The sequence below is a fragment of the Alligator sinensis genome, unplaced genomic scaffold (assembly GCF_000455745.1).
Source record: "Alligator sinensis unplaced genomic scaffold, ASM45574v1 scaffold103_1, whole genome shotgun sequence".
NCBI lineage: Eukaryota > Metazoa > Chordata > Crocodylia > Alligatoridae > Alligator > Alligator sinensis.
In genome coordinates, this window is record NW_005842226.1 from 685,664 (window position 1) to 694,450 (window position 8,787).

The following is an 8,787-nucleotide window of genomic DNA, read 5'->3' on the forward strand; positions in this document are numbered from 1 at the left end:
AGGACTCGAAGTTACCTTGTAAATAAATAGGTTCTCTCCGACCACTGAATGCACCCCCGCACAAGTATCTCTGCATATACCCAACCCACCGATGCACACAAATCTATCTGTAGGTATATCTCTATGCCCTATATTATATTATATTATATTATATTATTCTTTGGCATAGAAATTACAAAATAAATGAGAACGTTACAAATACAACATCTCTTTCTCTGTTTAAATCCACTCCATATATGTTTCCATTGACCTCTTGGAAACTGCTTGGTTTTTCTCTCAAGCCTTCTATTCCCTTCGTCTCATTCCATTTTGGGGACATTCGTGGCCAAAGACTGTGTTGCAATATTTCATTAAAAAAGCCTAACTTAGTATTTCCTGGTGGGAAATATTTTTCTCTCGGTGGAAGTACACATTCAAAGCGAGTTGTTAAAAAAAAAAAAAAAGGCTTAACAAGAAGGGTTTGTGCTGAATTTGTACTTCTATTTTCTGAATATGCATGCCTTGTTTAATTTTACATTAAAACCTATTCTAGAGGCAGAAAAAGTCTAGCTTGTTGATCCGGCTCAAACTCCACCCGGGTTTCCTAAGGGGGAAAAAAAAAAGCTTGTTGATCCGGCTCAAACTCACCCGGGTTTCCTAAGGGGGGAAAAAAAAAAGCTGTTTTAAAATACATCTATTTATTTGAAATTTTAAAATCTCCGTGAAGGATCAGTGATGCATGCATTAGAAAAGCGCTCGACAGAAAAGATCTGGAAATCTGAACAACATGAGGTTTAATGAAATAAAAGAATGAAACATTTGTGTGTGTGTGTATATATATCTATATCTATATGTATAGATATATATATACACACACACACACACACACATATATATATGGAAATATTCATTCTGGAAATTGCTCGCTGTCGCAGCCGTGTTTCCTAGGGGAGAATTTTCTCATTTAAGCCCAAATGATTCCCAACTTTCTATTGTCACAAAACTCTGATAAAATTGGGGTCCAAGAGATCGCAGGAGGAAGGCTTTAGAAATGTGTTTGTCCAAGCCGGCTTCTTTAGAAAGAAAGGAAGGAGGCGAGAAAGAAAAGGAAACACCACCACGGGGGGAATTAGTCTAAAGCAAGGCAGAAAGTAGCTATTCCCATTTAAAAAAAACTGACACCGTCTTTTCGATCTGATGAGATGCTTTCCCCGACGAAAACCTCATTTCTGTAGCCAAAATTTATGTCCTTAATACTAGGCAGTCTGTACTAATTTTTTTTCCGTGTAAAATAATATTTGTCAAATGAGATGTAATCCGTGTTTTTCATTAGATGACTGTATGGAGACGGAATATACTGGGAGAGTCAGGTAGGTAGAGAGGGAGGTAGAGAGATGGATAGAAAGAACTTTTTGGAAAGCCCATTTGCTGGAAATGCTCCCGGTGCCTGCCTAACTCTTAACCTTCCTTCGGTTTCCGGAGCTCCAGCCCGGGATGTCACCTCGGGATCTCCCACGACCTGGAAATCCAGTGCCAGCCGCGGCTGTGTTTGTGCTGCATTGGAAACCCCGCACTCGGGGACTCACCCCATCCCACAAGCTGGAAAAAATAATAAAATACATGCGCCGGGTAGGAAGGAGAGGGGGGAAAAAATCAATGGCGCCTTGGCGAGAACCTCTTTAATTCGCAATTTATTTTGAAAAGTTAAATGCAGACCCACCCCTGAACTTTAAACTCGGCCGATGGCGAAGGAGCGACTGCAGGGACCGGACCAGCTGCTGAAGGAAAAATAAAAACCAGCTTGATTTTGGTCTTACCAGCTGAAAACCCTTCAGTCTTCCAAGAGCTCCCAGCTACTCTTCGCCTATGTCCCCCAGTCCCTTGCTCCTCTCACGCCGAGGAGGGGTGTCCTCCCCCATAGTCCAGCCTGGAGGGGCCCCCGTGATTTTTCACCGAAGGTGGAAATGTTGTTTTTTTTTACTGGGAAAATACACAGAGCCACCGAGCGTCTGCATGAGCCAGACTCGGAGGAGGAGAGGGGCTGCAGCCTGCATCGCTGGGTCCCTGCAGCTCACCCTAACAGGTGGAGTGAGCTTGGATTGGGGGGGGGATTTTGGGGTGCTTATTAAAAGCTATTTCTAAAAACGATCAGAATGGGGAAGGTTGGGTAGTATGTAACAGAGACCCACAGAGATGTGTGTGTAAACACACACACATATATATACACCCCCCTATATATATGTATGTGTGTGTATATATGTGTATACACACACACACACACACACACACACACACACTTACACGCACATATATACACATACTCGCCCGTATATATTTATAAACCTCACACCGTATGTTAGCATAATACATACTACCATGGAAAAATAATTTATATCTAACGTGTGCATATACACTATTATGCAAACCAGTATGCCTGCCTGTGTACATGCTAGGAATTACTTAAATGCACTATGCCCCAGATCTTTAACATGCTGGAAGATCAAATCAGATCAATTCCTGTGAGGGGGAGAAAAATAAACCGGCCCGATTCTGGTCTTGCCCTGTACCATCCCTGCAGGTATGTGCGAGTGTGTGTACAACTGCGGGTGCACCTATGTGGGTGTACTCAGGTCCCCGAAACGGTGCAAGGTTTTCCTTTTGCTGCTGATCGTTGAAAGTGGCTTGAGCCCGGCTGTGTGTACACGTGTAAGTCGGAGGTGGAGGTGTTGGGGTGGTGGAGACGGACTACTTTATGTATGGAGGTGCAAAATACAAGAAAACTTGAGGTCGTTGCTGTCGGGCTCGCCTCCGGGACAGGAACAAAAGGAGGCCTCTTTCCGGCGGCAGGAAAGTTATAGATGGATTGAAAAATTATTTGCAACAGGGCATGCGAATGAGTCCGGTAACTAAACACCCGCAGAGCTGCTGCGGAGCTAGGGGCAGGGGGGCGACGAGGGGGCCGGAAGATTTATGTGAGCAGCCAGGAGTATTTACATAGGTATTACACATCTGTGCATACGTTAAAGACTATCGATTGGCCCTTGCTCCAAATCCCCTCTCCAGCACATTGCGGATCTCCGTGGGCAGAGGCTTTTGTGTTCGCAGCCCGACCCCGTGGGTTTGTCAGCCAGGCAGGACGTGCCGGCCTCCAAACAAGCTTTTTGAGGCTATTTTCCAGGTGATTTCTTCCTTTGATATTAAAGGTTAATGGATCCCGGAGGGGTGGGGAGGTGGCTTAGGAAACAAGAGCAGCAACCCTCTCTCCCCCCGCGTCAGGGCGATGAGCCTTCACCTGTTAGAACCCCCCCAGGGAAACAGACAAGGACGTGTCAATTTCCTTTGACGGAGGGCCCGATCCTACTCCTATCGATTGATTTCATAGGGACTTTGATCGGCCTCCGAGTAGCTGCGTATTGACTCTGTCCCTGTAGCTAAGGAAGGGGCTGCAGCCTGCAAGGTTAGGATCCTTTCAGGCCCCGATCCTGCAGCCAGAGCCCGGGAATCTTACCCCTGACCGCGGCCGGCAAGATCCGGCCCTGGGAGCTTCCACATCTAACTTAAAAGTCATCCCATCAGGGTCTGTGTATGTGATCAAAGTCGCACATCCTATGCGAATTCAGTACGTTAGAAACGACATAAAGCTTTAAAGCCACATGATAAAGACAACCTAACCTATGATATGTAGTAGCGTCGCTCCGGTGTATTTCACAAGAGCCCTGGCAGGGAGAAGGCGGGGGCTTTGGCATGCCTGAAACGTTTCAAATCCCGGTAGCATAAATCAGATGTAAAAATACAGATGCCCCCGGACAAGGGTGATGATTAGCCAAGGGGCACACGGGCACTCGCTCACTCCGCCCTGAACACGCCGGCGCTTCTCTGCCCAAACCTCTTCGTGCAATGGATCTGTTCTCTTTGGAGAGCCGAACTGGCGCTAAATAGTTGCATTTGCCCAAGAAGCGCCCGTCGGGCCGGGCAGCCCGCAGGAAGCCGGGCCGGGGAGCCGCACCCGGGCGCGGCGGGGCTCCGGGGCAGCACACGGACGTGGAGGTTTGCAGAGCGGCTCCGTGCCCTTGCAGCCGTCGCCTCCGCTCTTCTTTGGATCGCACTTGTTACTCTCATTATAAAATGATGTTAGCCCCCACCCCGGGTTAAGTGCCTCTTTGCTCTTCTACCGCGGGCAAAGCCACAGGCGGGCACCTGGAGGGCGCGCACGGGAACGGGGCGATTTCCCCCGCGGGATCCAGCTGCCCATTCCCGGCCCGGCTCCGCACCCACAACCCACGGGCCCACAAGCCGGGGGGCGCTGGCCCGAGCCGCCCACCCGCCTGCAGGGGCCTTGCGATCGCGCAGCTGGTTACCGATCTTGTCGTAACCCAGGGGGGATTTCTCCTGTCCACATCGTCCTGCCACAGGGGTGCGGCACAGAGGGCAGGACCCGGGTTATTGCGGGAGGTTCAAACTGGGCTCTGCTTTATGCTTTTGCAACAACAGCAACGTGTCCAGTACTTCAGTAGCCGGCTGCCTCCATAGATATATAATTAAGTGGAGACCACCCCCCACCCCAGTCTGTCGGTCTGCCTGCTTGCGTGTATATATAGGCACATGTATTCACAGATACGTCTTATAATATAACTATATGGCCAGAAAGACAGATAGCTAGCTAGCTAGCTAGATAGCGGGGCAGACAGACAAATGGATGGATGACGTTCGCTTGTGTTACACACGCATTCATACCATATGAAACACAATCAGAAATCAGGAAAACACCCTAGTTAGCAAAGAAATTCCCTCCCAAGACCCTGCTGTAAACCTGACTGCAGGACAAGGACTTTTAGGAGTAAGATGAGGTTCCTTCCTTCACCTGTGATACAGGAAATAACCCGAAGTGCTGTTTTCCTTCTGGCTGCACTAATTGCTATTGTATTTATGCAAAGTATGGGGGGGGGGGGAGATGAACACAGAAAGACATAGGAGAGTAATTTTCTGGAAATGGTCCTTAGTATCATTGCCTCGCTAATAAATCCAGCCCCTTCACCAGGGTGTGAATTGCCTGTTTGGGGCATTTAAAAAAAAATTTAAGCATTTGCATTTATTATTGAAGGCAGTGGGGAGAAATGGGGAAAGCAAGCAGTTTCTATCCTGTGCTTTAAGACTCAGGAAGAGGTTCAACCCCCACCCCTGAATCTTTCTGCAGATCCGGCATCGGAATCTGTTGATCACTCCTTTTTCCCCCTAATAAATCATTCAGGTCTTTCTTTTTTATTGAAAACTAATTAAATAATCCGTTAGCTAACACGTTAAATTAAGATCCACTCCTGGATTTAATGATGTCGACAGAAGAATTGACAGAAATGTGAAGACAGACTGTCAATAGATTCCTTTCCCCTGGTTACAGTGTATAAATGTGATTAAAACAGATCTCAGAAAGGGCATCCCAAGCTGGTGGGGCGGGGGGGTGTGGTGTGTGTGGGAGAGAGAGAGAGATCAGAGAATTTGGGGCTCTCTGGGGACAAATGTCTTTTGAAATAGATGTCAAAGACTCAGAGTCCTCTATATATGTGTTTGTTGTGGGGGGCACACATTTGCTGCTTTCCTTGGTCGGTTTCTGAAGTGTTTCAGCAAGAAAAGGGGAAGGGGACAGATGTGCTGAGCAGGGCAGTGGGGACAAACTAACTTGTGACAGGCAGACAGACACACACACACACACACACACACACACATATTCTGATTGATTGTGACTAAGTCTAGGCAGAGTCATCTGGATTTAGCAGTTTCTGTATGCGGTTTTTTTGTGTAGCTGGATGGGTGTGCATGCCTTCATGTGTGTATGCAAGAGTGTGTGTTGCATGTGTTCAAGAGGAACACAAATGGAACTGAAATTACCTGGCTGGAGGGCGAAGCTCTCAAAAGACAGGCAAGAAGCCGAAGGAGAAAACTTAGACATTGGCTACAAAGAACTTGCCCTGAGCAGGATGAGTCTGTCATTGTGCAGTTCTCCCCTTGAGAAGTCTCTTGTTTTAAAAGCGATATTGTGTTGTCTCTCTGGTTTTGTGTGTGCATGAGAAAGAGTTTGTGTGTGAGCCTTAAACAAATAGAGCTAGGGCTCATGTAGCCCCCTGTCATGATACATAATAATCCTGTCTTCATTCACCATGGACTCAGACACTGTAGAAACCTATTGGGCCTTTGATTAGAAAGGTTTCCAGGCAGTACATCTATTGCTAGATGTGTTTTGAGAACACAAAAGATGCCACACTGGGTCAGCCCACCCAGCAACCAGCCAAGTATCTTGTCTCTCAATCGTGCTGTCCCCACTTGGTGCACTTGTTATAAACCCATAACCTCACTCTGATTCCTGTTAAATTTTGATTTGTCCCAAGGAATCAGATGTTGCTTACCCAGTGGCCTCCCTCCTAAGGGAAGCTGATAGCATTTCTTAGTGGACACTGGCCCACAGTCCTCAAGCAACAAATAGGCCTGTCTCTCACAGTGACAGAGTGGATGCTAAGTGGAAGAGTATTTAAGAAGGGCATACCCAGAACAATCCACCCCATACTGCTTCCAGCATTCAAAGACCAACAAAGTCCTAATTTTGAGGCTGCCTCTCTAACTATACTATCATATTTAATGTTCACGGATGGACCTACCTACTGCCAGGAGCTTGCCCAATCCTCTTTTGAACCTGGAGCTCATTTCAGCTACCATATTCAGTCACACTGTAGCATCAGATAATTCTAGCCTAGCTTGATCCCTCTCATGGTTTTCCTAAAAAGGGTTGAAACTGTACTGTTCTTGTCTGTGGAGAGATGCAACAATTATCATTTTTTGTCTTCATACAGCAATGCAAACACGCTTCTGTCCAGTGAGCGCACACCTATTGCTTTATGTCTAAGCTCCCAGGTAAAGGTTACCTTAGCATCCAGGCTGAAAAATCAATGTTGGATACAGCAGGAGACTCAGAAAGACAACATACATCTATCATGTAGGGCTTCAATGGGATTAGAATAGCCTTGTCAACAAATGAGTGTTTAAACAGAATATCTCAACTGTTTATGGCAGCTTTAATCCATACGTGCAGCCACCGCTGTGATACGTCACGGCCCGAGATCTCTGTGATGTTGCAAATCACATACGCATGTACTTAAATCTCACTGAGAGGACAGAAAAAGGTGGCAGTGGCTTCAAACACAGAGCAGGGAGGTGCTGAAGCTGTTGGGCTGTAACAGGCCCGTGTGCATGATCCTGTAGGGATACACATTGAGCTAAATCACCCCTCGATGATGTGTGGGTTAAAGCTGGGGCAGTTTTGTTATATGCATATTGCTACCAGCTCATGCACAGCTCCCCCTTCCCCTCTCAAAGCTGCTACACTTGTAGATTTGGCCATACTGGGTCAGTGCTGTCCGACTGGTGGTCCATGGATGGCATGTAGCCTCCGGGGGTCTAACCTGGATCCCAGTCCAGGTGCTGCTCCCCTCATTGCTCTTCTGGTGCTGCTACTGGAGTTTCTGGGCTCCTTTTCCCTCCCCCAACTACTGCTTCCTGCTCTTGCCCCAGGGGTGGGATGGTGCCATCCATGGGACTAAGAGAGGCTTTTGGGGGGATGTAAGGATCTGACAAGGCATAGTGAGGGTTTCCTGGCAGGTAGCATGGTGCAGGGGGAGGCACATAAGGTGTGACACAGTGCAGGAGGAAAGGGGGATATGGCATGGAACAGAGGCCTTGGCACAGTGCAGGGGTGGGTTATGGGCATGTGATGCAGTGTGTGGCATGGGGGCATGCAGCTCATGTGTTGTGGGCACCGTGTGGAGAACCTACTTTTGCCGCATTCACTCTGTGTGCACCCTGCTGATTTTTACCATCAAGTCTGTGATCTTGCAAAGAAAAAGTAATTCCAGGCTTCCCCCTTCTCTACCGTCTTGAAGGCCCCTTCTATCATGGCTCTACAAATTTGAGGGGGTAAGTAAGGAAAAGGACTGGCCCTTCTAAATTCCCTTTCCTTACACATCTCCCCAAAAGTCTTCAGCAAGTTAAGCAATGCAGAGGAATAGGATGAATAGCAACCGAGGGTGAGTGAGATGGAGAGGGGAGGGGAGGTGGAGAGTGTAGAGCAAAAACAAGTCTGCATTGGCCTGGAGGAAACCTTTGTTCCAGTGCTGCAGACCAGGATGCAGACCAATGCCTTAAAGTTGTAGCAAAGTAAGTTTAGATGGACATCAGGAAAAACTTCTTTGCTGTTAGAACAGTGAGGCCGTGAAACAGAGTGCCTAGGGGAGCTGTGGACTCTGTGTCATTGGAGGTGTTCAAGAAGAGGTTGGATAAGCTTTGCTCAAAGGTGATCTAGAAGTAGCTATGCCTGAAAAAGAGCAGTGGTTGGAAAGCCAGGAGCCTCTCCACACATGGTTCTCTGAGAGATCATGAGAAGAGCTCTGCAGACCAGAACTGGTGGATATTGGAGAGGACCAGAGAAGAATGAAGCAGAGCTCCACAACTGAGCTTTTACCTGGGGGTTACGGTGGACAATAAGCTGAATATGAGCCAACAGTGTGCCCTTGTTCCTAAGAAAGCTAATGGCAAACTGGGCTGCATTAATAGGAGTGTTGCCAGCAGATCAAGGGAAGTGATTATTCCCCTCTATTTAGCACTGGTGAGGCCACATCTGGAGTCCCGTGTTCAGTTTTGGGCCCCCCACTACAGAAAGGATGTGGACAAGTTGGAGAAAGTCCAGTGGAGGGCAACGAAAATGGTGACAGGGCTGGGGGACAGGACTTATGAGGAGAGGCTGATGGAACTGGGCTTATTCAGTCT